We start from the raw sequence: 26,187 nt of genomic DNA, 5'->3' as shown, positions 1-26,187 counted from the left end.
TATTCTCGCCGCCCGCGCGGGAGGCCCGGGTTCGATTCCCGGCCAATGCAAAGCGGCTCTTTTAATAACTGTACACTCAGCACTGAACTCCAGCTAATTCAGTCTTATCTCAAGACAGGTACTCTACATTTCCGCTCAACCCCTGGCAAGCAGAGCCCTGAGGCTGGCTCATTACAGTTCCCCTAGCTAAAAACTACACAGAGGCATCTCAGCTTCACACTTCTGACCGCCTTCTTGCCCATCCTTGCATCTGTGCACTTTCTCACACATTCCACTGTCTGACATATTGTCTTTGTTGAGCAACAGTCTCGTGTTAGCTTGAGAAGAGCCTCTCAACTGACTCGTGTACCGTACTATGGCTTAAAATCGGACACTTCTCATAGCTTGCTGCTGCTCCAGGTTGACATTCACTGCATGTGGCTCAGGTGGGGAGATGGGCTCCAAAGAAAGAGGCAGAAAACGGCAAGAGTGGAGCTCACGGTTGTGCCGGAATAGCTCAGTTGGGAGAGCGTTAGACTGAAGATCTAATGGTCCCTGGTTCAATCCCGGGTTCTGGCAGCACGTGACGTGAGTCTTGGAGCTCGTCTCCGCCTTGGGCTGCGATGTACCCGCTGGTTCCATGGTGTAATGGTTAGCTCTCTGGGCTCTGAATCCAGCGATCCGAGTTCAAATCTCAGTGGTCCTGTCATGGGCTCTGTTTTGCGCCCCAAGGCGCACTCTTGCCCAAAAACGTTTCTTTTGCACTTTTTGCATGTGGTGTAGCCGACCTTTTCTGCCGCTTGGCCGGTTAGCTCAGCTGGTTAGAGCGTGGTGCTAATAACGCCAAGGTCATGGGTTCGATCCCCATACGGGCCACGCTTTCTCTTTCTCCCAGTGGTCGGAGTGCTTGGAGATCAGAGGTAAGGAAAATGAAAGTGTCCGACGTGATTATAAGAACACAGTCGTGCCAGATTCACCTGCGTCGTGGTGAGAAAAAGAAATGGAGGATACACGCATTTCTCTTAGCTGACAATTCTGCAGCAAGTGGACTGGCAAAGTGTACGTCTACATACACAATTTGCTCAAAGAGCGTAGTAGTTCTTGAAGAAAAATCCAACCCGCACTGTAAAACCATGCTGCCTTCTGGTGTTGTTTACAAGTTTCTGATGGAACGAGCTTTTTTGGAGGCATTTATTGGAAAAGTCGACGGAGTTGTCAAGCATCCCGAAGCAGCACTTCCACTAGAAGGTCCCAGAGTTCTTGTGCTTCAAGCACTTCAATTTATAAATACTCCGTTGATCTTAACAGTTGTGTGAAATGAGCTGTCATCGCTCCGTTTTTGCTTTAGCAATTTTTCCGGTCTTTCGGCGGAAAGCAGGTCTCGTGTGTTTGCATGGGTGGTTCAGTGGTAGAATTCTCGCCTGCCACGCGGGAGGCTCGGGTTCGATTCCCGGCCAATGCAAAGCGGCTCTTTTAATAACTGTACACTCAGCGCTGAACTCCAGCTAATTCAGTCTTATCTCAAGACAGGTACTCCACATTTCCGCTCAACCCCTGGCAAGCGGAGCCCTGAGGCTGGCTCATTACAGTTCCCCTAGCTAAAAACTACACAGAGGCATCTCAGCTTCACACTTCTGACCGCCTTCTTGCCCATCCTTGCATCTGTGCACTTTCTCACACATTCCACTGTCTGACATATTGTCTTTGTTGAGCAACAGTCTCGTGTTAGCTTGAGAAGAGCCTCTCACCTGACTCGTGTACCGTACTATGGCTTAAAATCGGACACTTCTCATAGCTTGCTGCTGCTCCAGGTTGACATTCACTGCATGTGGCTCAGGTGGGGAGATGGGCTCCAAAGAAAGAGGCAAAAAACGGCAAGAGTGGAGCTCACGGTTGTGCCGGAATAGCTCAGTTAGGAGAGTGTTACACTGAAGGTCTAAAGGTCCCTGGTTCAATCCCGGGTTCTGGCAGCACGTGACGTGAGTCTTGGAGCTCGTCTCCGCCTTGGGCTGCGATGTACCCGCTGGTTCCATGGTGTAATGGTTAGCTCTCTGGGCTCTGAATCCAGCGATCCGAGTTCAAATCTCGGTGGGACCTGTCATGGGCTCTGTTTTGCGCCCCAAGGCGCACTCTTGCCCAAAAACGTTTCTTTTGCACTTTTTGCATGTGGTGTAGCCGACCTTTTCTGCCGCTTGGCCGGTTAGCTCAGCTGGTTAGAGCGCGGTGCTAATAATGCCAAGGTCATGGGTTCGATCCCCATACGGGCCACGCTTTCTCTTTCTCCCGGTGGTCGGAGTGCTTGGAGATCAGAGGTAAGGAAAATGAAAGTGTCCGACGTGATTATAAGAACACAGTCGTGCCAGATTCACCTGCGTCGTGGTGAGAAAAAGAAATGGAGGATACACGCATTTCTCTTAGCTGACAATTCTGCAGCAAGTGGACTGGCAAAGTGTACGTCTACATACACAATTTGCTCAAAGAGCGTAGTAGTTCTTGAAGAAAAATCCAACCCGCACTGTAAAACCATGCTGCCTTCTGATGTTGTTTACAAGTTTCTGATGGAACGAGCTTTTTTGGAGGCATTTATTGGAAAAGTCGACGGAGTTGTCATGCATCCCGAAGCAGCACTTCCACTAGAAGGTCCCAGAGTTCCTGTGCTTCAAGCACTTCAATTTATAAATACTCTGTTGATCTTAACAGTTGTGTGAAATGAGCTGTCATCACTCCGTTTTTGCTTTAGCAATTTTTCCGGTCTTTCCGCGGAAAGCCGGTCTCGTGTGTTTGCATGGGTGGTTCAGTGGTAGAATTCTCGCCTGCCACGCGGGAGGCCCGGGTTCGATTCCCGGCCAATGCAAAGCGGCTCTTTCAATAACTGTACACTCAGCGCTGAACTCCAGCTAATTCAGTCTTATCTCAAGACAGGTACTCCACATTTCCGCTCAACCCCTGGCAAGCGGAGCCCTGAGGCTGGCTCATTACAGTTCCCCTAGCTAAAAACTACACAGAGGCATCTCAGCTTCACACTTCTGACCGCCTTCTTGCCCATCCTTGCATCTGTGCACTTTCTCACACATTCCACTGTCTGACATATTGTCTTTGTTGAGCAACAGTCTCGTGTTAGCTTGAGAAGAGCCTCTCACCTGACTCGTGTACCGTACTATGGCTTAAAATCGGACACTTCTCATAGCTTGCTGCTGCTCCAGGTTGACATTCACTGCATGTGGCTCAGGTGGGGAGATGGGCTCCAAAGAAAGAGGCAGAAAACGGCAAGAGTGGAGCTCACGGTTGTGCCGGAATAGCTCAGTTGGGAGAGCGTTAGACTGAAGATCTAATGGTCCCTGGTTCAATCCCGGGTTCTGGCAGCACGTGACGTGAGTCTTGGAGCTCGTCTCCGCCTTGGGCTGCGATGTACCCGCTGGTTCCATGGTGTAATGGTTAGCTCTCTGGGCTCTGAATCCAGCGATCCGAGTTCAAATCTCAGTGGTCCTGTCATGGGCTCTGTTTTGCGCCCCAAGGCGCACTCTTGCCCAAAAACGTTTCTTTTGCACTTTTTGCATGTGGTGTAGCCGACCTTTTCTGCCGCTTGGCCGGTTAGCTCAGCTGGTTAGAGCGTGGTGCTAATAACGCCAAGGTCATGGGTTCGATCCCCATACGGGCCACGCTTTCTCTTTCTCCCAGTGGTCGGAGTGCTTGGAGATCAGAGGTAAGGAAAATGAAAGTGTCCGACGTGATTATAAGAACACAGTCGTGCCAGATTCACCTGCGTCGTGGTGAGAAAAAGAAATGGAGGATACACGCATTTCTCTTAGCTGACAATTCTGCAGCAAGTGGACTGGCAAAGTGTACGTCTACATACACAATTTGCTCAAAGAGCGTAGTAGTTCTTGAAGAAAAATCCAACCCGCACTGTAAAACCATGCTGCCTTCTGGTGTTGTTTACAAGTTTCTGATGGAACGAGCTTTTTTGGAGGCATTTATTGGAAAAGTCGACGGAGTTGTCAAGCATCCCGAAGCAGCACTTCCACTAGAAGGTCCCAGAGTTCTTGTGCTTCAAGCACTTCAATTTATAAATACTCCGTTGATCTTAACAGTTGTGTGAAATGAGCTGTCATCGCTCCGTTTTTGCTTTAGCAATTTTTCCGGTCTTTCGGCGGAAAGCAGGTCTCGTGTGTTTGCATGGGTGGTTCAGTGGTAGAATTCTCGCCTGCCACGCGGGAGGCTCGGGTTCGATTCCCGGCCAATGCAAAGCGGCTCTTTTAATAACTGTACACTCAGCGCTGAACTCCAGCTAATTCAGTCTTATCTCAAGACAGGTACTCCACATTTCCGCTCAACCCCTGGCAAGCGGAGCCCTGAGGCTGGCTCATTACAGTTCCCCTAGCTAAAAACTACACAGAGGCATCTCAGCTTCACACTTCTGACCGCCTTCTTGCCCATCCTTGCATCTGTGCACTTTCTCACACATTCCACTGTCTGACATATTGTCTTTGTTGAGCAACAGTCTCGTGTTAGCTTGAGAAGAGCCTCTCACCTGACTCGTGTACCGTACTATGGCTTAAAATCGGACACTTCTCATAGCTTGCTGCTGCTCCAGGTTGACATTCACTGCATGTGGCTCAGGTGGGGAGATGGGCTCCAAAGAAAGAGGCAAAAAACGGCAAGAGTGGAGCTCACGGTTGTGCCGGAATAGCTCAGTTAGGAGAGTGTTACACTGAAGGTCTAAAGGTCCCTGGTTCAATCCCGGGTTCTGGCAGCACGTGACGTGAGTCTTGGAGCTCGTCTCCGCCTTGGGCTGCGATGTACCCGCTGGTTCCATGGTGTAATGGTTAGCTCTCTGGGCTCTGAATCCAGCGATCCGAGTTCAAATCTCGGTGGGACCTGTCATGGGCTCTGTTTTGCGCCCCAAGGCGCACTCTTGCCCAAAAACGTTTCTTTTGCACTTTTTGCATGTGGTGTAGCCGACCTTTTCTGCCGCTTGGCCGGTTAGCTCAGCTGGTTAGAGCGCGGTGCTAATAATGCCAAGGTCATGGGTTCGATCCCCATACGGGCCACGCTTTCTCTTTCTCCCGGTGGTCGGAGTGCTTGGAGATCAGAGGTAAGGAAAATGAAAGTGTCCGACGTGATTATAAGAACACAGTCGTGCCAGATTCACCTGCGTCGTGGTGAGAAAAAGAAATGGAGGATACACGCATTTCTCTTAGCTGACAATTCTGCAGCAAGTGGACTGGCAAAGTGTACGTCTACATACACAATTTGCTCAAAGAGCGTAGTAGTTCTTGAAGAAAAATCCAACCCGCACTGTAAAACCATGCTGCCTTCTGATGTTGTTTACAAGTTTCTGATGGAACGAGCTTTTTTGGAGGCATTTATTGGAAAAGTCGACGGAGTTGTCATGCATCCCGAAGCGGCACTTCCACTAGAAGGTCCCAGAGTTCCTGTGCTTCAAGCACTTCAATTTATAAATACTCTGTTGATCTTAACAGTTGTGTGAAATGAGCTGTCATCACTCCGTTTTTGCTTTAGCAATTTTTCCGGTCTTTCCGCGGAAAGCCGGTCTCGTGTGTTTGCATGGGTGGTTCAGTGGTAGAATTCTCGCCTGCCACGCTGGAGGCCCGGGTTCGATTCCCGGCCAATGCAAAGCGGCTCTTTTAATAACTGTACGCTCAGCGCTGAACTCCAGCTAATTCAGTCTTATTTCAAGACAGGTACTCCACATTTCCGCTCAACCCCTGGCAAGCGGAGCCCCAAGGCTGGCTCATTACAGTTCCCCTAGCTAAAAACTACACAGAGGCATCTCAGCTTCACACTTCTGACCGCCTTCTTGCCCATCCTTGCATCTGTGCACTTTCTCACACATTGCACTGTCTGACATATTGTCTTTGTTGAGCAACAGTCTCGTGTTAGCTTGAGAAGAGCCTCTCACCTGACTCGTGTACCGTACAATGGCTTAAAATCGGACACTTCTCATAGCTTGCTGCTGCTCCAGGTTGACATTCACTGCATGTGGCTCAGGTGGGGAGATGGGCTCCAAAGAAAGAGGCAGAAAACGGCAAGAGTGGAGCTCACGGTTGTGCCGGAATAGCTCAGTTGGGAGAGCGTTAGACTAAAGGTCCCTGGTTCAATCCCGGGTTCTGGCAGCACGTGACGTGAGTCTTGGAGCTCGTCTCCGCCTTGGGCTGCGATGTACCCGCTGGTTCCATGGTGTAATGGTTAGCACTCTGGGCTCTGAATCCAGCGAGCCGAGTTCAAATCTCGGTGGGACCTGTCATGGGCTCAGTTTTGCGCCCCAAGGCGCACTCTTGCCCAAAAACGTTTCTTTTGCACTTTTTGCATGTGGTGTAGCCGACCTTTTCTACCGCTTGGCCGGTTAGCTCAGCTGGTTAGCGCGTGGTGCTAATAACGCCAAGGTCATGGGTTCGATCCCCATACGGGCCACGCTTTCTCTTTCTCCCGGTGGTCGGAGTGCTTGGAGATCAGAGGTAAGGAAAATGAAAGTGTCCGACGTGATTATAAGAACACAGTCGTGCCAGATTCACCTGCGTCGTGGTGAGAAAAAGAAATGGAGGATAGACGCATTTCTCTTAGCTGACAATTCTGCAGCAAGTGGACTGGCAAAGTGTACGTCTACATACACAATTTGCTCAAAGAGCGTAGTAGTACTTGAAGAAAAATCCAACCCGCACTGTAAAACCATGCTGCCTTCTGGTGTTGTTTACAAGTATCTGATGGAACGAACTCTTTTGGAGGCATTTATTGGAAAAGTCGACGGAGTTGTCAAGCATCCCGAAGCAGCACTTCCACTAGAAGGTCCCAGAGTTCTTGTGCTTCAAGCACTTCAATTTATAAATACTCCGTTGATCTTAACAGTTGTGTGAAATGAGCTGTCATCACTCCGTTTTTGCTTTAGCAATTTTTCCGGTCTTTCGGCGGAAAGCCGGTCTCTTGTGTTTGCATGGGTGGTTCAGTGGTAGAATTCTCGCCTGCCACGCGGGAGGCCCGGGTTCCATTCCCGGCCAATGCAAAGCGGCTCTTTTAATAACTGTACACTCAGCGCTGAACTCCAGCTAATTCAGTCTTATCTCAAGACAGGTACTCCACATTTCCGCTCAACCCCTGGCAAGCGGAGCCCTGAGGCTGGCTCATTACAGTTCCCCTAGCTAAAAACTACACAGAGGCATCTCAGCTTCACACTTCTGACCGCCTTCTTGCCCATCCTTGCATCTGTGCACTTTCTCACACATTCCACTGTCTGACATATTGTCTTTGTTGAGCAACAGTCTCGTGTTAGCTTGAGAAGAGCCTCTCACCTGACTCGTGTACCGTACTATGGCTTAAAATCGGACACTTCTCATAGCTTGCTGCTGCTCCAGGTTGACATTCACTGCATGTGGCTCAGGTGGGGAGATGGGCTCCAAAGAAAGAGGCAGAAAACGGCAAGAGTGGAGCTCACGGTTGTGCCGGAATAGCTCAGTTGGGAGAGCGTTAGACTGAAGATCTAAAGGTCCCTGGTTCAATCCCGGGTTCTGGCAGCACATGACGTGAGTCTTGAAGCTCGTCTCCGCCTTGGGCTGCGATGTACCCGCTGGTTCCATGGTGTAATGGTTAGCACTCTGGGCTCTGAATCCAGCGATCCAAGTTCAAATCTCGGTGGGACCTGTCATGGGCTCAGTTTTGCGCCCCAAGGCGCACTCTTGCCCAAAAACGTTTCTTTTGCACTTTTTGCATGTGGTGTAGCCGACCTTTTCTGCCGCTTGGCCGGTTAGCTCAGCTGGTTTGAGCGTGGTGCTAATAACGCCAAGGTCATGGGTTCGATCCCCATACGGGCCACACTTTCTCTTTCTCCCGGTGGTCGGAGTGCTTGGAGATCAGAGGTAAGGAAAATGAAAGTGTCCGACGTGATTATAAGAACACAGTCGTGCCAGATTCACCTGCGTCGTGGTGAGAAAAAGAAATGGAGGATAGACGCATTTCTCTTAGCTGACAATTCTGCAGCAAGTGGACTGGCAAAGTGCACGTCTACATACACAATTTGCTCAAAGAGCGTAGTAGTACTTGAAGAAAAATCCAACCCGCACTGTAAAACCATGCTGCCTTCTGGTGTTGTTTACAAGTATCTGATGGAACGAACTCTTTTGGAGGCATTTATTGGAAAAGTCGACGGAGTTGTCAAGCATCCCGAAGCAGCACTTCCACTAGAAGGTCCCAGAGTTCTTGTGCTTCAAGCACTTCAATTTATAAATACTCCGTTGATCTTAACAGTTGTGTGAAATGAGCTGTCATCACTCCGTTTTTGCTTTAGCAATTTTTCCGGTCTTTCGGCGGAAAGCCGGTCTCTTGTGTTTGCATGGGTGGTTCAGTGGTAGAATTCTCGCCTGCCACGCGGGAGGCCCGGGTTCCATTCCCGGCCAATGCAAAGCGGCTCTTTTAATAACTGTACACTCAGCGCTGAACTCCAGCTAATTCAGTCTTATCTCAAGACAGGTACTCCACATTTCCGCTCAACCCCTGGCAAGCGGAGCCCTGAGGCTGGCTCATTACAGTTCCCCTAGCTAAAAACTACACAGAGGCATCTCAGCTTCACACTTCTGACCGCCTTCTTGCCCATCCTTGCATCTGTGCACTTTCTCACACATTCCACTGTCTGACATATTGTCTTTGTTGAGCAACAGTCTCGTGTTAGCTTGAGAAGAGCCTCTCACCTGACTCGTGTACCGTACTATGGCTTAAAATCGGACACTTCTCATAGCTTGCTGCTGCTCCAGGTTGACATTCACTGCATGTGGCTCAGGTGGGGAGATGGGCTCCAAAGAAAGAGGCAGAAAACGGCAAGAGTGGAGCTCACGGTTGTGCCGGAATAGCTCAGTTGGGAGAGCGTTAGACTGAAGATCTAAAGGTCCCTGGTTCAATCCCGGGTTCTGGCAGCACGTGACATGAGTCTTGGAGCTCGTCTCCGCCTTGGGCTGCGATGTACCCGCTGGTTCCATGGTGTAATGGTTAGCACTCTGGGCTCTGAATCCAGCGATCCGAGTTCAAATCTCGGTGGGACCTGTCATGGGCTCAGTTTTGCGCCCCAAGGCGCACTCTTGCCCAAAAACGTTTCTTTTGCACTTTTTGCATGTGGTGTAGCCGACCTTTTCTGCCGCTTGGCCGGTTAGCTCAGCTGGTTAGCGCGTGGTGCTAATAACGCCAAGGTCATGGGTTCGATCCACATACGGGCCACGCTTTGTCTTTCTCCCGGTGGTCGGAGTGCTTGGAGATCAGAGGTAAGGAAAATGAAAGTGTCCGACGTGATTATAAGAACACAGTCGTGCCAGATTCACCTGCGTCGTGGTGAGAAAAAGAAATGGAGGATACACGCATTTCTCTTAGCTGACAATTCTGCAGCAAGTGGACTGGCAAAGTGTACGTCTACATACACAATTTGCTCAAAGAGCGTAGTAGTACTTGAAGAAAAATCCAACCCGCACTGTAAAACCATGCTGCCTTCTGGTGTTGTTTACAAGTATCTGATGGAACGAACTCTTTTGGAGGCATTTATTGGAAAAGTCGACGGAGTTGTCAAGCATCCCGAAGCAGCACTTCCACTAGAAGGTCCCAGAGTTCTTGTGCTTCAAGCACTTCAATTTATAAATACTCCGTTGATCTTAACAGTTGTGTGAAATGAGCTGTCATCACTCCGTTTTTGCTTTAGCAATTTTTCCGGTCTTTCGGCGGAAAGCCGGTCTCTTGTGTTTGCATGGGTGGTTCAGTGGTAGAATTCTCGCCTGCCACGCGGGAGGCCCGGGTTCGATTCCCGGCCAATGCAAAGCGGCTCTTTTAATAACTGTACACTCAGCGCTGAACTCCAGCTAATTCAGTCTTATCTCAAGACAGGTACTCCACATTTCCGCTCAACCCCTGGCAAGCGGAGCCCTGAGGCTGGCTCATTACAGTTCCCCTAGCTAAAAACTACACAGAGGCATCTCAGCTTCACACTTCTGACCGCCTTCTTGCCCATCCTTGCATCTGTGCACTTTCTCACACATTCCACTGTCTGACATATTGTCTTTGTTGAGCAACAGTCTCGTGTTAGCTTGAGAAGAGCCTCTCACCTGACTCGTGTACCGTACTATGGCTTAAAATCGGACACTTCTCATAGCTTGCTGCTGCTCCAGGTTGACATTCACTGCATGTGGCTCAGGTGGGGAGATGGGCTCCAAAGAAAGAGGCAGAAAACGGCAAGAGTGGAGCTCACGGTTGTGCCGGAATAGCTCAGTTGGGAGAGCGTTAGACTGAAGATCTAAAGGTCCCTGGTTCAATCCCGGGTTCTGGCAGCACGTGACGTGAGTCTTGGAGCTCGTCTCCGCCTTGGGCTGCGATGTACCTGCTGGTTCCATGGTGTAATGGTTAGCACTCTGGGCTCTGAATCCAGCGATCCGAGTTCAAATCTCGGTGGGACCTGTCATGGGCTCAGTTTTGCGCCCCAAGGCGCACTCTTGCCCAAAAACGTTTCTTTTGCACTTTTTGCATGTGGTGTAGCCGACCTTTTCTGCCGCTTGGCCGGTTAGCTCAGCTGGTTAGCGCGTGGTGCTAATAACGCCAAGGTCATGGGTTCGATCCACATACGGGCCACGCTTTCTCTTTCTCCCGGTGGTCGGAGTGCTTGGAGATCAGAGGTAAGGAAAATGAAAGTGTCCGACGTGATTATAAGAACACAGTCGTGCCAGATTCACCTGCGTCGTGGTGAGAAAAAGAAATGGAGGATACACGCATTTCTCTTAGCTGACAATTCTGCAGCAAGTGGACTGGCAAAGTGTACGTCTACATACACAATTTGCTCAAAGAGCGTAGTAGTACTTGAAGAAAAATCCAACCCGCACTGTAAAACCATGCTGCCTTCTGGTGTTGTTTACAAGTATCTGATGGAACGAACTCTTTTGGAGGCATTTATTGGAAAAGTCGACGGAGTTGTCAAGCATCCCGAAGCAGCACTTCCACTAGAAGGTCCCAGAGTTCTTGTGCTTCAAGCACTTCAATTTATAAATACTCCGTTGATCTTAACAGTTGTGTGAAATGAGCTGTCATCACTCCGTTTTTGCTTTAGCAATTTTTCCGGTCTTTCGGCGGAAAGCCGGTCTCTTGTGTTTGCATGGGTGGTTCAGTGGTAGAATTCTCGCCTGCCACGCGGGAGGCCCGGGTTCGATTCCCGGCCAATGCAAAGCGGCTCTTTTAATAACAGTACACTCAGCGCTGAACTCCAGCTAATTCAGTCTTATCTCAAGACAGGTACTCCACATTTCCGCTCAACCCCTGGCAAGCGGAGCCCTGAGGCTGGCTCATTACAGTTCCCCTAGCTAAAAACTACACAGAGGCATCTCAGCTTCACACTTCTGACCGCCTTCTTGCCCATCCTTGCATCTGTGCACTTTCTCACACATTCCACTGTCTGACATATTGTCTTTGTTGAGCAACAGTCTCGTGTTAGCTTGAGAAGAGCCTCTCACCTGACTCGTGTACCGTACTATGGCTTAAAATCGGACACTTCTCATAGCTTGCTGCTGCTCCAGGTTGACATTCACTGCATGTGGCTCAGGTGGGGAGATGGGCTCCAAAGAAAGAGGCAGAAAACGGCAAGAGTGGAGCTCACGGTTGTGCCGGAATAGCTCAGTTGGGAGAGCGTTAGACTGAAGATCTAAAGGTCCCTGGTTCAATCCCGGGTTCTGGCAGCACATGACGTGAGTCTTGAAGCTCGTCTCCGCCTTGGGCTGCGATGTACCCGCTGGTTCCATGGTGTAATGGTTAGCACTCTGGGCTCTGAATCCAGCGATCCAAGTTCAAATCTCGGTGGGACCTGTCATGGGCTCAGTTTTGCGCCCCAAGGCGCACTCTTGCCCAAAAACGTTTCTTTTGCACTTTTTGCATGTGGTGTAGCCGACCTTTTCTGCCGCTTGGCCGGTTAGCTCAGCTGGTTTGAGCGTGGTGCTAATAACGCCAAGGTCATGGGTTCGATCCCCATACGGGCCACACTTTCTCTTTCTCCCGGTGGTCGGAGTGCTTGGAGATCAGAGGTAAGGAAAATGAAAGTGTCCGACGTGATTATAAGAACACAGTCGTGCCAGATTCACCTGCGTCGTGGTGAGAAAAAGAAATGGAGGATAGACGCATTTCTCTTAGCTGACAATTCTGCAGCAAGTGGACTGGCAAAGTGTACGTCTACATACACAATTTGCTCAAAGAGCGTAGTAGTACTTGAAGAAAAATCCAACCCGCACTGTAAAACCATGCTGCCTTCTGGTGTTGTTTACAAGTATCTGATGGAACGAACTCTTTTGGAGGCATTTATTGGAAAAGTCGACGGAGTTGTCAAGCATCCCGAAGCAGCACTTCCACTAGAAGGTCCCAGAGTTCTTGTGCTTCAAGCACTTCAATTTATAAATACTCCGTTGATCTTAACAGTTGTGTGAAATGAGCTGTCATCACTCCGTTTTTGCTTTAGCAATTTTTCCGGTCTTTCGGCGGAAAGCCGGTCTCTTGTGTTTGCATGGGTGGTTCAGTGGTAGAATTCTCGCCTGCCACGCGGGAGGCCCGGGTTCGATTCCCGGCCAATGCAAAGCGGCTCTTTTAATAACTGTACACTCAGCGCTGAACTCCAGCTAATTCAGTCTTATCTCAAGACAGGTACTCCACATTTCCGCTCAACCCCTGGCAAGCGGAGCCCTGAGGCTGGCTCATTACAGTTCCCCTAGCTAAAAACTACACAGAGGCATCTCAGCTTCACACTTCTGACCGCCTTCTTGCCCATCCTTGCATCTGTGCACTTTCTCACACATTCCACTGTCTGACATATTGTCTTTGTTGAGCAACAGTCTCGTGTTAGCTTGAGAAGAGCCTCTCACCTGACTCGTGTACCGTACTATGGCTTAAAATCGGACACTTCTCATAGCTTGCTGCTGCTCCAGGTTGACATTCACTGCATGTGGCTCAGGTGGGGAGATGGGCTCCAAAGAAAGAGGCAGAAAACGGCAAGAGTGGAGCTCACGGTTGTGCCGGAATAGCTCAGTTGGGAGAGCGTTAGACTGAAGATCTAAAGGTCCCTGGTTCAATCCCGGGTTCTGGCAGCACGTGACGTGAGTCTTGGAGCTCGTCTCCGCCTTGGGCTGCGATGTACCCGCTGGTTCCATGGTGTAATGGTTAGCACTCTGGGCTCTGAATCCAGCGATCCGAGTTCAAATCTCGGTGGGACCTGTCATGGGCTCAGTTTTGCGCCCCAAGGCGCACTCTTGCCCAAAAACGTTTCTTTTGCACTTTTTGCATGTGGTGTAGCCGACCTTTTCTGCCGCTTGGCCGGTTAGCTCAGCTGGTTAGCGCGTGGTGCTAATAACGCCAAGGTCATGGGTTCGATCCACATACGGGCCACGCTTTCTCTTTCTCCCGGTGGTCGGAGTGCTTGGAGATCAGAGGTAAGGAAAATGAAAGTGTCCGACGTGATTATAAGAACACAGTCGTGCTAGATTCACCTGCGTCGTGGTGAGAAAAAGAAATGGAGGATAGACGCATTTCTCTTAGCTGACAATTCTGCAGCAAGTGGACTGGCAAAGTGTACGTCTACATACACAATTTGCTCAAAGAGCGTAGTAGTACTTGAAGAAAAATCCAACCCGCACTGTAAAACCATGCTGCCTTCTGGTGTTGTTTACAAGTATCTGATGGAACGAACTCTTTTGGAGGCATTTATTGGAAAAGTCAACGGAGTTGTCAAGCATCCCGAAGCAGCACTTCCACTAGAAGGTCCCAGAGTTCTTGTGCTTCAAGCACTTCAATTTATAAATACTCCGTTGATCTTAACAGTTGTGTGAAATGAGCTGTCATCACTCCGTTTTTGCTTTAGCAATTTTTCCGGTCTTTCGGCAGAAAGCCGGTCTCTTGTGTTTGCATGGGTGGTTCAGTGGTAGAATTCTCGCCTGCCACGCGGGAGGCCCGGGTTCGATTCCCGGCCAATGCAAAGCGGCTCTTTTAATAACTGTACACTCAGCGCTGAACTCCAGCTAATTCAGTCTTATCTCAAGACAGGTACTCCACATTTCCGCTCAACCCCTGGCAAGCGGAGCCCTGAGGCTGGCTCATTACAGTTCCCCTAGCTAAAAACTACACAGAGGCATCTCAGCTTCACACTTCTGACCGCCTTCTTGCCCATCCTTGCATCTGTGCACTTTCTCACACATTCCACTGTCTGACATATTGTCTTTGTTGAGCAACAGTCTCGTGTTAGCTTGAGAAGAGCCTCTCACCTGACTCGTGTACCGTACTATGGCTTAAAATCGGACACTTCTCATAGCTTGCTGCTGCTCCAGGTTGACATTCACTGCATGTGGCTCAGGTGGGGAGATGGGCTCCAAAGAAAGAGGCAGAAAACGGCAAGAGTGGAGCTCACGGTTGTGCCGGAATAGCTCAGTTGGGAGAGCGTTAGACTGAAGATCTAAAGGTCCCTGGTTCAATCCCGGGTTCTGGCAGCACGTGACATGAGTCTTGGAGCTCGTCTCCGCCTTGGGCTGCGATGTACCCGCTGGTTCCATGGTGTAATGGTTAGCACTCTGGGCTCTGAATCCAGCGATCCGAGTTCAAATCTCGGTGGGACCTGTCATGGGCTCAGTTTTGCGCCCCAAGGCGCACTCTTGCCCAAAAACGTTTCTTTTGCACTTTTTGCATGTGGTGTAGCCGACCTTTTCTGCCGCTTGGCCGGTTAGCTCAGCTGGTTAGCGCGTGGTGCTAATAACGCCAAGGTCATGGGTTCGATCCACATACGGGCCACGCTTTGTCTTTCTCCCGGTGGTCGGAGTGCTTGGAGATCAGAGGTAAGGAAAATGAAAGTGTCCGACGTGATTATAAGAACACAGTCGTGCCAGATTCACCTGCGTCGTGGTGAGAAAAAGAAATGGAGGATACACGCATTTCTCTTAGCTGACAATTCTGCAGCAAGTGGACTGGCAAAGTGTACGTCTACATACACAATTTGCTCAAAGAGCGTAGTAGTACTTGAAGAAAAATCCAACCCGCACTGTAAAACCATGCTGCCTTCTGGTGTTGTTTACAAGTATCTGATGGAACGAACTCTTTTGGAGGCATTTATTGGAAAAGTCGACGGAGTTGTCAAGCATCCCGAAGCAGCACTTCCACTAGAAGGTCCCAGAGTTCTTGTGCTTCAAGCACTTCAATTTATAAATACTCCGTTGATCTTAACAGTTGTGTGAAATGAGCTGTCATCACTCCGTTTTTGCTTTAGCAATTTTTCCGGTCTTTCGGCGGAAAGCCGGTCTCTTGTGTTTGCATGGGTGGTTCAGTGGTAGAATTCTCGCCTGCCACGCGGGAGGCCCGGGTTCGATTCCCGGCCAATGCAAAGCGGCTCTTTTAATAACTGTACACTCAGCGCTGAACTCCAGCTAATTCAGTCTTATCTCAAGACAGGTACTCCACATTTCCGCTCAACCCCTGGCAAGCGGAGCCCTGAGGCTGGCTCATTACAGTTCCCCTAGCTAAAAACTACACAGAGGCATCTCAGCTTCACACTTCTGACCGCCTTCTTGCCCATCCTTGCATCTGTGCACTTTCTCACACATTCCACTGTCTGACATATTGTCTTTGTTGAGCAACAGTCTCGTGTTAGCTTGAGAAGAGCCTCTCACCTGACTCGTGTACCGTACTATGGCTTAAAATCGGACACTTCTCATAGCTTGCTGCTGCTCCAGGTTGACATTCACTGCATGTGGCTCAGGTGGGGAGATGGGCTCCAAAGAAAGAGGCAGAAAACGGCAAGAGTGGAGCTCACGGTTGTGCCGGAATAGCTCAGTTGGGAGAGCGTTAGACTGAAGATCTAAAGGTCCCTGGTTCAATCCCGGGTTCTGGCAGCACGTGACGTGAGTCTTGGAGCTCGTCTCCGCCTTGGGCTGCGATGTACCCGCTGGTTCCATGGTGTAATGGTTAGCACTCTGGGCTCTGAATCCAGCGATCCGAGTTCAAATCTCGGTGGGACCTGTCATGGGCTCAGTTTTGCGCCCCAAGGCGCACTCTTGCCCAAAAACGTTTCTTTTGCACTTTTTGCATGTGGTGTAGCCGACCTTTTCTGCCGCTTGGCCGGTTAGCTCAGCTGGTTAGCGCGTGGTGCTAATAACGCCAAGGTCATGGGTTCGATCCACATACGGGCCACGCTTTCTCTTTCTCCCGGTGGTCGGAGTGCTTGGAGATCAGAGGTAAGGAAAATGAAAGTGTCCGACGTGATTATAAGAACACAGTCGTGCTAGATTCACCTGCGTCGTGGTGAGAAAAAGAAATGGAGGATAGACGCATTTCTCTTAGCTGACAATTCTGCAGCAAGTGGACTGGCAAAGTGTACGTCTACATACACAATTTGCTCAAAGAGCGTAGTAGTACTTGAAGAAAAATCCAACCCGCACTGTAAAACCATGCTGCCTTCTGGTGTTGTTTACAAGTATCTGATGGAACGAACTCTTTTGGAGGCATTTATTGGAAAAGTCAACGGAGTTGTCAAGCATCCCGAAGCAGCACTTCCACTAGAAGGTCCCAGAGTTCTTGTGCTTCAAGCACTTCAATTTATAAATACTCCGTTGATCTTAACAGTTGTGTGAAATGAGCTGTCATCACTCCGTTTTTGCTTTAGCAATTTTTCCGGTCTTTCGGCAGAAAGCCGGTCTCTTGTGTTTGCATGGGTGGTTCAGTGGTAGAATTCTCGCCTGCCACGCGGGAGGCCCGGGTTCGATTCCCGGCCAATGCAAAGCGGCTCTTTTAATAACTGTACACTCAGCGCTGAACTCCAGCTAATTCAGTCTTATCTCAAGACAGGTACTCCACATTTCCGCTCAACCCCTGGCAAGCGGAGCCCTGAGGCTGGCTCATTACAGTTCCCCTAGCTAAAAACTACACAGAGGCATCTCAGCTTCACACTTCTGACCGCCTTCTTGCCCATCCTTGCATCTGTGCACTTTCTCACACATTCCACTGTCTGACATATTGTCTTTGTTGAGCAACAGTCTCGTGTTAGCTTGAGAAGAGCCTCTCACCTGACTCGTGTACCGTACTATGGCTTAAAATCGGACACTTCTCATAGCTTGCTGCTGCTCCAGGTTGACATTCACTGCATGTGGCTCAGGTGGGGAGATGGGCTCCAAAGAAAGAGGCAGAAAACGGCAAGAGTGGAGCTCACGGTTGTGCCGGAATAGCTCAGTTGGGAGAGCGTTAGACTGAAGATCTAAAGGTCCCTGGTTCAATCCCGGGTTCTGGCAGCACATGACGTGAGTCTTGAAGGTCGTCTCCGCCTTGGGCTGCGATGTACCCGCTGGTTCCATGGTGTAATGGTTAGCACTCTGGGCTCTGAATCCAGCGATCCAAGTTCAAATCTCGGTGGGACCTGTCATGGGCTCAGTTTTGCGCCCCAAGGCGCACTCTTGCCCAAAAACGTTTCTTTTGCACTTTTTGCATGTGGTGTAGCCGACCTTTTCTGCCGCTTGGCCGGTTAGCTCAGCTGGTTAGAGCGTGGTGCTAATAACGCCAAGGTCATGGGTTCGATCCCCATACGGGCCACGCTTTGTCTTTCTCCCGGTGGTCGGAGTGCTTGGAGATCAGAGGTAAGGAAAATGAAAGTGTCCGACGTGATTATAAGAACACAGTCGTGCCAGATTCACCTGCGTCGTGGTGAGAAAAAGAGATGGAGGATACACGCATTTCTCTTAGCTGACAATTCTGCAGCAAGTGGACTGGCAAAATGTACGTCTACATACACAATTTGCTCAAAGAGCGTAGTAGTACTTGAAGAAAAATCCAACCCGCACTGTAAAACCATGCTGCCTTCTGGTGTTGTTTACAAGTATCTGATGGAACGAACTTTTTTGGAGGCATTTATTGGAAAAGTCGACGGAGTTGTCAAGCATCCCGAAGCAGCACTTCCACTAGAAGGTCCCAGAGTTCTTGTGCTTCAAGCACTTCAATTTATAAATACTCCGTTGATCTTAACAGTTGTGTGAAATGAGCTGTCATCACTCCGTTTTTGCTTTAGCAATTTTTCCGGTCTTTCGGCGGAAAGCCGGTCTCTTGTGTTTGCATGGGTGGTTCAGTGGTAGAATTCTCGCCTGCCACGCGGGAGGCCCGGGTTCCATTCCCGGCCAATGCAAAGCAGCTCTTTTAATAACTGTACACTCAGCGCTGAACTCCAGCTAATTCAGTCTTATCTCAAGACAGGTACTCCACATTTCCGCTCAACCCCTGGCAAGCGGAGCCCTGAGGCTGGCTCATTACAGTTCCCCTAGCTAAAAACTACACAGAGGCATCTCAGCTTCACACTTCTGACCGCCTTCTTGCCCATCCTTGCATCTGTGCACTTTCTCACACATTCCACTGTCTGACATATTGTCTTTGTTGAGCAACAGTCTCGTGTTAGCTTGAGAAGAGCCTCTCACCTGACTCGTGTACCGTACTATGGCTTAAAATCGGACAATTCTCATAGCTTGCTGCTGCTCCAGGTTGACATTCACTGCATGTGGCTCAGGTGGGGAGATTGGCTCCAAAGAAAGAGGCAGAAAACGGCAAGAGTGGAGCTCACGGTTGTGCCGGAATAGCTCAGTTGGGAGAGCGTTAGACTGAAGATCTAAAGGTCCCTGGTTCAGTCCCGGGTTCTGGCAGCACGTGACGTGAGTCTTGGAGCTCGTCTCCGCCTTGGGCTGCGATGTACCCGCTGGTTCCATGGTGTAATGGTTAGCTCTCTGGGCTCTGAATCCAGCGATCCAAGTTCAAATCTCGGTGGGACCTGTCATGGGCTCAGTTTTGCGCCCCAAGGCGCACTCTTGCCCAAAAACGTTTCTTTTGCACTTTTTGCATGTGGTGTAGCCGACCTTTTCTGCCGCTTGGCCGGTTAGCTCAGCTGGTTAGAGCGTGGTGCTAATAACGCCAAGGTCATGGGTTCGATCCCCATACGGGCCACGCTTTGTCTTTCTCCCGGTGGTCGGAGTGCTTGGAGATCAGAGGTAAGGAAAATGAAAGTGTCCGACGTGATTATAAGAACACAGTCGTGCCAGATTCACCTGCGTCGTGGTGAGAAAAAGAAATGGAGGATACACGCATTTCTCTTAGCTGACAATTCTGCAGCAAGTGGACTGGCAAAATGTACGTCTACATACACAATTTGCTCAAAGAGCGTAGTAGTACTTGAAGAAAAATCCAACCCGCACTGTAAAACCATGCTGCCTTCTGGTGTTGTTTACAAGTATCTGATGGAACGAACTTTTTTGGAGGCATTTATTGGAAAAGTCGACGGAGTTGTCAAGCATCCCGAAGCAGCACTTCCACTAGAAGGTCCCAGAGTTCTTGTGCTTCAAGCACTTCAATTTATAAATACTCCGTTGATCTTAACAGTTGTGTGAAATGAGCTGTCATCACTCCGTTTTTGCTTTAGCAATTTTTCCGGTCTTTCGGCGGAAAGCCGGTCTCTTGTGTTTGCATGGGTGGTTCAGTGGTAGAATTCTCGCCTGCCACGCGGGAGGCCCGGGTTCCATTCCCGGCCAATGCAAAGCAGCTCTTTTAATAACTGTACACTCAGCGCTGAACTCCAGCTAATTCAGTCTTATCTCAAGACAGGTACTCCACATTTCCGCTCAACCCCTGGCAAGCGGAGCCCTGAGGCTGGCTCATTACAGTTCCCCTAGCTAAAAACTACACAGAGGCATCTCAGCTTCACACTTCTGACCGCCTTCTTGCCCATGCTTGCATCTGTGCACTTTCTCACACATTCCACTGTCTGACATATTGTCTTTGTTGAGCAACAGTCTCGTGTTAGCTTGAGAAGAGCCTCTCACCTGACTCGTGTACCGTACTATGGCTTAAAATCGGACACTTCTCATAGCTTGCTGCTGCTCCAGGTTGACATTCACTGCATGTGGCTCAGGTGGGGAGATGGGCTCCAAAGAAAGAGGCAGAAAACGGCAAGAGTGGAGCTCACGGTTGTGCCGGAATAGCTCAGTTGGGAGAGCGTTAGACTGAAGATCTAAAGGTCCCTGGTTCAATCCCGGGTTCTGGCAGCACATGACGTGAGTCTTGAAGCTCGTCTCCGCCTTGGGCTGCGATGTACCCGCTGGTTCCATGGTGTAATGGTTAGCACTCTGGGCTCTGAATCCAGCGATCCAAGTTCAAATCTCGGTGGGACCTGTCATGGGCTCAGTTTTGCGCCCCAAGGCGCACTCTTGCCCAAAAACGTTTCTTTTGCACTTTTTGCATGTGGTGTAGCCGACCTTTTCTGCCGCTTGGCCGGTTAGCTCAGCTGGTTTGAGCGTGGTGCTAATAACGCCAAGGTCATGGGTTCGATCCCCATACGGGCCACACTTTCTCTTTCTCCCGGTGGTCGGAGTGCTTGGAGATCAGAGGTAAGGAAAATGAAAGTGTCCGACGTGATTATAAGAACACAGTCGTGCCAGATTCACCTGCGTCGTGGTGAGAAAAAGAAATGGAGGATAGACGCATTTCTCTTAGCTGACAATTCTGCAGCAAGTGGACTGGCAAAGTGTACGTCTACATACACAATTTGCTCAAAGAGCGTAGTAGTACTTGAAGAAAAATCCAACCCGCACTGTAAAACCATGCTGCCTTCTGGTGTTGTTTACAAGTATCTGATGGAACGAACTCTTTTGGAGGCATTTATTGGAAAAGTCGACGGAGTTGTCAAGCATCCCGAAGCAGCACTTCCACTAGAAGGTCCCAGAGTTCTTGTGCTTCAAGCACTTCAATTTATAAATACTCCGTTGATCTTAACAGTTGTGTGAAATGAGCTGTCATCACTCCGTTTTTGCTTTAGCAATTTTTCCGGTCTTTCGGCGGAAAGCCGGTCTCTTGTGTTTGCATGGGTGGTTCAGTGGTAGAATTCTCGCCTGCCACGCGGGAGGCCCGGGTTCGATTCCCGGCCAATGCAAAGCGGCTCTTTTAATAACTGTACACTCAGCGCTGAACTCCAGCTAATTCAGTCTTATCTCAAGACAGGTACTCCACATTTCCGCTCAACCCCTGGCAAGCGGAGCCCTGAGGCTGGCTCATTACAGTTCCCCTAGCTAAAAACTACACAGAGGCATCTCAGCTTCACACTTCTGACCGCCTTCTTGCCCATCCTTGCATCTGTGCACTTTCTCACACATTCCACTGTCTGACATATTGTCTTTGTTGAGCAACAGTCTCGTGTTAGCTTGAGAAGAGCCTCTCACCTGACTCGTGTACCGTACTATGGCTTAAAATCGGACACTTCTCATAGCTTGCTGCTGCTCCAGGTTGACATTCACTGCATGTGGCTCAGGTGGGGAGATGGGCTCCAAAGAAAGAGGCAGAAAACGGCAAGAGTGGAGCTCACGGTTGTGCCGGAATAGCTCAGTTGGGAGAGCGTTAGACTGAAGATCTAAAGGTCCCTGGTTCAATCCCGGGTTCTGGCAGCACGTGACGTGAGTCTTGGAGCTCGTCTCCGCCTTGGGCTGCGATGTACCCGCTGGTTCCATGGTGTAATGGTTAGCACTCTGGGCTCTGAATCCAGCGATCCGAGTTCAAATCTCGGTGGGACCTGTCATGGGCTCAGTTTTGCGCCCCAAGGCGCACTCTTGCCCAAAAACGTTTCTTTTGCACTTTTTGCATGTGGTGTAGCCGACCTTTTCTGCCGCTTGGCCGGTTAGCTCAGCTGGTTAGCGCGTGGTGCTAATAACGCCAAGGTCATGGGTTCGATCCACATACGGGCCACGTTTTCTCTTTCTCCCGGTGGTCGGAGTGCTCGGAGATCAGAGGTAAGGAAAATGAAAGTGTCCGACGTGATTATAAGAACACAGTCGTGCTAGATTCACCTGCGTCGTGGTGAGAAAAAGAAATGGAGGATAGACGCATTTCTCTTAGCTGACAATTCTGCAGCAAGTGGACTGGCAAAGTGTACGTCTACATACACAATTTGCTCAAAGAGCGTAGTAGTACTTGAAGAAAAATCCAACCCGCACTGTAAAACCATGCTGCCTTCTGGTGTTGTTTACAAGTATCTGATGGAACGAACTCTTTTGGAGGCATTTATTGGAAAAGTCGACGGAGTTGTCAAGCATCCCGAAGCAGCACTTCCACTAGAAGGTCCCAGAGTTCTTGTGCTTCAAGCACTTCAATTTATAAATACTCCGTTGATCTTAACAGTTGTGTGAAATGAGCTGTCATCACTCCGTTTTTGCTTTAGCAATTTTTCCGGTCTTTCGGCAGAAAGCCGGTCTCTTGTGTTTGCATGGGTGGTTCAGTGGTAGAATTCTCGCCTGCCACGCGGGAGGCCCGGGTTCGATTCCCGGCCAATGCAAAGCGGCTCTTTTAATAACTGTACACTCAGCGCTGAACTCCAGCTAATTCAGTCTTATCTCAAGACAGGTACTCCACATTTCCGCTCAACCCCTGGCAAGCGGAGCCCTGAGGCTGGCTCATTACAGTTCCCCTAGCTAAAAACTACACAGAGGCATCTCAGCTTCACACTTCTGACCGCCTTCTTGCCCATCCTTGCATCTGTGCACTTTCTCACACATTCCACTGTCTGACATATTGTCTTTGTTGAGCAACAGTCTCGTGTTAGCTTGAGAAGAGCCTCTCACCTGACTCGTGTACCGTACTATGGCTTAAAATCGGACACTTCTCATAGCTTGCTGCTGCTCCAGGTTGACATTCACTGCATGTGGCTCAGGTGGGGAGATGGGCTCCAAAGAAAGAGGCAGAAAACGGCAAGAGTGGAGCTCACGGTTGTGCCGGAATAGCTCAGTTGGGAGAGCGTTAGACTGAAGATCTAAAGGTCCCTGGTTCAATCCCGGGTTCTGGCAGCACATGACGTGAGTCTTGAAGGTCGTCTCCGCCTTGGGCTGCGATGTACCCGCTGGTTCCATGGTGTAATGGTTAGCACTCTGGGCTCTGAATCCAGCGATCCAAGTTCAAATCTCAGTGGGACCTGTCATGGGCTCAGTTTTGCGCCCCAAGGCGCACTCTTGCCCAAAAACGTTTCTTTTGCACTTTTTGCATGTGGTGTAGCCGACCTTTTCTGCCGCTTGGCCGGTTAGCTCAGCTGGTTAGAGCGTGGTGCTAATAACGCCAAGGTCATGGGTTCGATCCCCATACGGGCCACGCTTTGTCTTTCTCCCGGTGGTCGGAGTGCTTGGAGATCAGAGGTAAGGAAAATGAAAGTGTCCGACGTGATTATAAGAACACAGTCGTGCCAGATTCACCTGCGTCGTGGTGAGAAAAAGAGATGGAGGATACACGCATTTCTCTTAGCTGACAATTCTGCAGCAAGTGGACTGGCAAAATGTACGTCTACATACACAATTTGCTCAAAGAGCGTAGTAGTACTTGAAGAAAAATCCAACCCGCACTGTAAAACCATGCTGCCTTCTGGTGTTGTTTACAAGTATCTGATGGAACGAACTTTTTTGGAGGCATTTATTGGAAAAGTCGACGGAGTTGTCAAGCATCCCGAAGCAGCACTTCCACTAGAAGGTCCCAGAGTTCTTGTGCTTCAAGCACTTCAATTTATAAATACTCCGTTGATCTTAACAGTTGTGTGAAATGAGCTGTCATCACTCCGTTTTTGCTTTAGCAATTTTTCCGGTCTTTCGGCGGAAAGCCGGTCTCTTGTGTTTGCATGGGTGGTTCAGTGGTAGAATTCTCGCCTGCCACGCGGGAGGCCCGGGTTCCATTCCCGGCCAATGCAAAGCAGCTCTTTTAATAACTGTACACTCAGCGCTGAACTCCAGCTAATTCAGTCTTATCTCAAGACAGGTACTCCACATTTCCGCTCAACCCCTGGCAAGCGGAGCCCTGAGGCTGGCTCATTACAGTTCCCCTAGCTAAAAACTACACAGAGGCATCTCAGCTTCACACTTCTGACCGCCTTCTTGCCCATCCTTGCATCTGTGCACTTTCTCACACATTCCACTGTCTGACATATTGTCTTTGTTGAGCAACAGTCTCGTGTTAGCTTGAGAAGAGCCTCTCACCTGACTCGTGTACCGTACTATGGCTTAAAATCGGACAATTCTCATAGCTTGCTGCTGCTCCAGGTTGACATTCACTGCATGTGGCTCAGGTGGGGAGATTGGCTCCAAAGAAAGAGGCAGAAAACGGCAAGAGTGGAGCTCACGGTTGTGCCGGAATAGCTCAGTTGGGAGAGCGTTAGACTGAAGATCTAAAGGTCCCTGGTTCAGTCCCGGGTTCTGGCAGCACGTGACGTGAGTCTTGGAGCTCGTCTCCGCCTTGGGCTGCGATGTACCCGCTGGTTCAATGGTGTAATGGTTAGCACTCTGGGCTCTGAATCCAGCGATCCAAGTTCAAATCTCGGTGGGACCTGTCATGGGCTCAGTTTTGCGCCCCAAGGCGCACTCTTGCCCAAAAACGTTTCTTTTGCACTTTTTGCATGTGGTGTAGCCGACCTTTTCTGCCGCTTGGCCGGTTAGCTCAGCTGGTTAGAGCGTGGTGCTAATAACGCCAAGGTCATGGGTTCGATCCCCATACGGGCCACGCTTTGTCTTTCTCCCGGTGGTCGGAGTGCTTGGAGATCAGAGGTAAGGAAAATGAAAGTGTCCGACGTGATTATAAGAACACAGTCGTGCCAGATTCACCTGCGTCGTGGTGAGAAAAAGAAATGGAGGATACACGCATTTCTCTTAGCTGACAATTCTGCAGCAAGTGGACTGGCAAAATGTACGTCTACATACACAATTTGCTCAAAGAGCGTAGTAGTACTTGAAGAAAAATCCAACCCGCACTGTAAAACCATGCTGCCTTCTGGTGTTGTTTACAAGTATCTGATGGAACGAACTTTTTTGGAGGCATTTATTGGAAAAGTCGACGGAGTTGTCAAGCATCCCGAAGCAGCACTTCCACTAGAAGGTCCCAGAGTTCTTGTGCTTCAAGCACTTCAATTTATAAATACTCCGTTGATCTTAACAGTTGTGTGAAATGAGCTGTCATCACTCCGTTTTTGCTTTAGCAATTTTTCCGGTCTTTCGGCGGAAAGCCGGTCTCTTGTGTTTGCATGGGTGGTTCAGTGGTAGAATTCTCGCCTGCCACGCGGGAGGCCCGGGTTCCATTCCCGGCCAATGCAAAGCAGCTCTTTTAATAACTGTACACTCAGCGCTGAACTCCAGCTAATTCAGTCTTATCTCAAGACAGGTACTCCACATTTCCGCTCAACCCCTGGCAAGCGGAGCCCTGAGGCTGGCTCATTACAGTTCCCCTAGCTAAAAACTACACAGAGGCATCTCAGCTTCACACTTCTGACCGCCTTCTTGCCCATCCTTGCATCTGTGCACTTTCTCACACATTCCACTGTCTGACATATTGTCTTTGTTGAGCAACAGTCTCGTGTTAGCTTGAGAAGAGCCTCTCACCTGACTCGTGTACCGTACTATGGCTTAAAATCGGACAATTCTCATAGCTTGCTGCTGCTCCAGGTTGACATTCACTGCATGTGGCTCAGGTGGGGAGATTGGCTCCAAAGAAAGAGGCAGAAAACGGCAAGAGTGGAGCTCACGGTTGTGCCGGAATAGCTCAGTTGGGAGAGCGTTAGACTGAAGATCTAAAGGTCCCTGGTTCAGTCCCGGGTTCTGGCAGCACGTGACGTGAGTCTTGGAGCTCGTCTCCGCCTTGGGCTGCGATGTACCCGCTGGTTCCATGGTGTAATGGTTAGCACTCTGGGCTCTGAATCCAGCGATCCGAGTTCAAATCTCGGTGGGACCTGTCATGGGCTCAGTTTTGCGCCCCAAGGCGCACTCTTGCCCAAAAACGTTTCTTTTGCACTTTTTGCATGTGGTGTAGCCGACCTTTTCTGCCGCTTGGCCGGTTAGCTCAGCTGGTTAGAGCGTGGTGCTAATAACGCCAAGGTCATGGGTTCGATCCCCATACGGGCCACGCTTTGTCTTTCTCCCGGTGGTCGGAGTGCTTGGAGATCAGAGGTAAGGAAAATGAAAGTGTCTGACGTGATTATAAGAACACAGTCGTGCCAGATTCACCTGCGTCGTTGTGAGAAAAAGAAATGGAGGATACACGCATTTCTCTTAGCTGACAATTCTGCAGCAAGTGGACTGGCAAAGTGTACGTCTACATACACAATTTGCTCAAAGAGCGTAGTAGTACTTGAAGAAAAATCCAACCCGCACTGTAAAACCATGCTGCCTTCTGGTGTTGTTTACAAGT

At 49.8% G+C, this 26,187-nt stretch overlaps 18 non-coding genes across 18 annotated transcripts; all 18 read left to right on the top strand.

Annotated features, from left to right (window-relative positions):
- The first annotated feature begins 7,435 nt into the window (after positions 1-7,435).
- On the top strand, positions 7,436-7,508 carry trnaf-gaa (transfer RNA phenylalanine (anticodon GAA)). The gene has a single exon. It is a non-coding gene; the product is annotated as a tRNA-Phe (tRNA).
- Positions 7,509-8,827: 1,319 nt separating this feature from the next.
- Positions 8,828-8,900, top strand: trnaf-gaa (transfer RNA phenylalanine (anticodon GAA)). The gene has a single exon. It is a non-coding gene; the product is annotated as a tRNA-Phe (tRNA).
- A 55-nt stretch (positions 8,901-8,955) lies between these two features.
- Positions 8,956-9,027, top strand: trnaq-cug (transfer RNA glutamine (anticodon CUG)). Its single transcript has one exon. It is a non-coding gene; the product is annotated as a tRNA-Gln (tRNA).
- A 1,192-nt stretch (positions 9,028-10,219) lies between these two features.
- trnaf-gaa (transfer RNA phenylalanine (anticodon GAA)) lies at positions 10,220-10,292 on the top strand. The gene has a single exon. It is a non-coding gene; the product is annotated as a tRNA-Phe (tRNA).
- Positions 10,293-10,347: 55 nt separating this feature from the next.
- trnaq-cug (transfer RNA glutamine (anticodon CUG)) lies at positions 10,348-10,419 on the top strand. The gene has a single exon. It is a non-coding gene; the product is annotated as a tRNA-Gln (tRNA).
- Positions 10,420-11,611: 1,192 nt separating this feature from the next.
- On the top strand, positions 11,612-11,684 carry trnaf-gaa (transfer RNA phenylalanine (anticodon GAA)). Its single transcript has one exon. It is a non-coding gene; the product is annotated as a tRNA-Phe (tRNA).
- Positions 11,685-13,003: 1,319 nt separating this feature from the next.
- trnaf-gaa (transfer RNA phenylalanine (anticodon GAA)) lies at positions 13,004-13,076 on the top strand. The gene has a single exon. It is a non-coding gene; the product is annotated as a tRNA-Phe (tRNA).
- Positions 13,077-13,131: 55 nt separating this feature from the next.
- trnaq-cug (transfer RNA glutamine (anticodon CUG)) lies at positions 13,132-13,203 on the top strand. Its single transcript has one exon. It is a non-coding gene; the product is annotated as a tRNA-Gln (tRNA).
- Positions 13,204-14,395: 1,192 nt separating this feature from the next.
- On the top strand, positions 14,396-14,468 carry trnaf-gaa (transfer RNA phenylalanine (anticodon GAA)). The gene has a single exon. It is a non-coding gene; the product is annotated as a tRNA-Phe (tRNA).
- A 55-nt stretch (positions 14,469-14,523) lies between these two features.
- trnaq-cug (transfer RNA glutamine (anticodon CUG)) lies at positions 14,524-14,595 on the top strand. The gene has a single exon. It is a non-coding gene; the product is annotated as a tRNA-Gln (tRNA).
- Positions 14,596-15,787: 1,192 nt separating this feature from the next.
- On the top strand, positions 15,788-15,860 carry trnaf-gaa (transfer RNA phenylalanine (anticodon GAA)). Its single transcript has one exon. It is a non-coding gene; the product is annotated as a tRNA-Phe (tRNA).
- A 55-nt stretch (positions 15,861-15,915) lies between these two features.
- On the top strand, positions 15,916-15,987 carry trnaq-cug (transfer RNA glutamine (anticodon CUG)). Its single transcript has one exon. It is a non-coding gene; the product is annotated as a tRNA-Gln (tRNA).
- A 1,192-nt stretch (positions 15,988-17,179) lies between these two features.
- trnaf-gaa (transfer RNA phenylalanine (anticodon GAA)) lies at positions 17,180-17,252 on the top strand. Its single transcript has one exon. It is a non-coding gene; the product is annotated as a tRNA-Phe (tRNA).
- Positions 17,253-19,963: 2,711 nt separating this feature from the next.
- trnaf-gaa (transfer RNA phenylalanine (anticodon GAA)) lies at positions 19,964-20,036 on the top strand. Its single transcript has one exon. It is a non-coding gene; the product is annotated as a tRNA-Phe (tRNA).
- A 1,319-nt stretch (positions 20,037-21,355) lies between these two features.
- trnaf-gaa (transfer RNA phenylalanine (anticodon GAA)) lies at positions 21,356-21,428 on the top strand. The gene has a single exon. It is a non-coding gene; the product is annotated as a tRNA-Phe (tRNA).
- A 55-nt stretch (positions 21,429-21,483) lies between these two features.
- Positions 21,484-21,555, top strand: trnaq-cug (transfer RNA glutamine (anticodon CUG)). Its single transcript has one exon. It is a non-coding gene; the product is annotated as a tRNA-Gln (tRNA).
- A 1,192-nt stretch (positions 21,556-22,747) lies between these two features.
- On the top strand, positions 22,748-22,820 carry trnaf-gaa (transfer RNA phenylalanine (anticodon GAA)). Its single transcript has one exon. It is a non-coding gene; the product is annotated as a tRNA-Phe (tRNA).
- A 2,839-nt stretch (positions 22,821-25,659) lies between these two features.
- On the top strand, positions 25,660-25,731 carry trnaq-cug (transfer RNA glutamine (anticodon CUG)). The gene has a single exon. It is a non-coding gene; the product is annotated as a tRNA-Gln (tRNA).
- Positions 25,732-26,187: the final 456 nt, after the last annotated feature.

The sequence above is a fragment of the Brienomyrus brachyistius genome, chromosome 11, assembly GCF_023856365.1.
Source record: "Brienomyrus brachyistius isolate T26 chromosome 11, BBRACH_0.4, whole genome shotgun sequence".
Lineage (NCBI taxonomy): Eukaryota > Metazoa > Chordata > Actinopteri > Osteoglossiformes > Mormyridae > Brienomyrus > Brienomyrus brachyistius.
The sequence above is the reverse complement of the archived record's forward strand: the minus strand, read 5'-3'. Positions and strand labels throughout refer to the sequence as shown.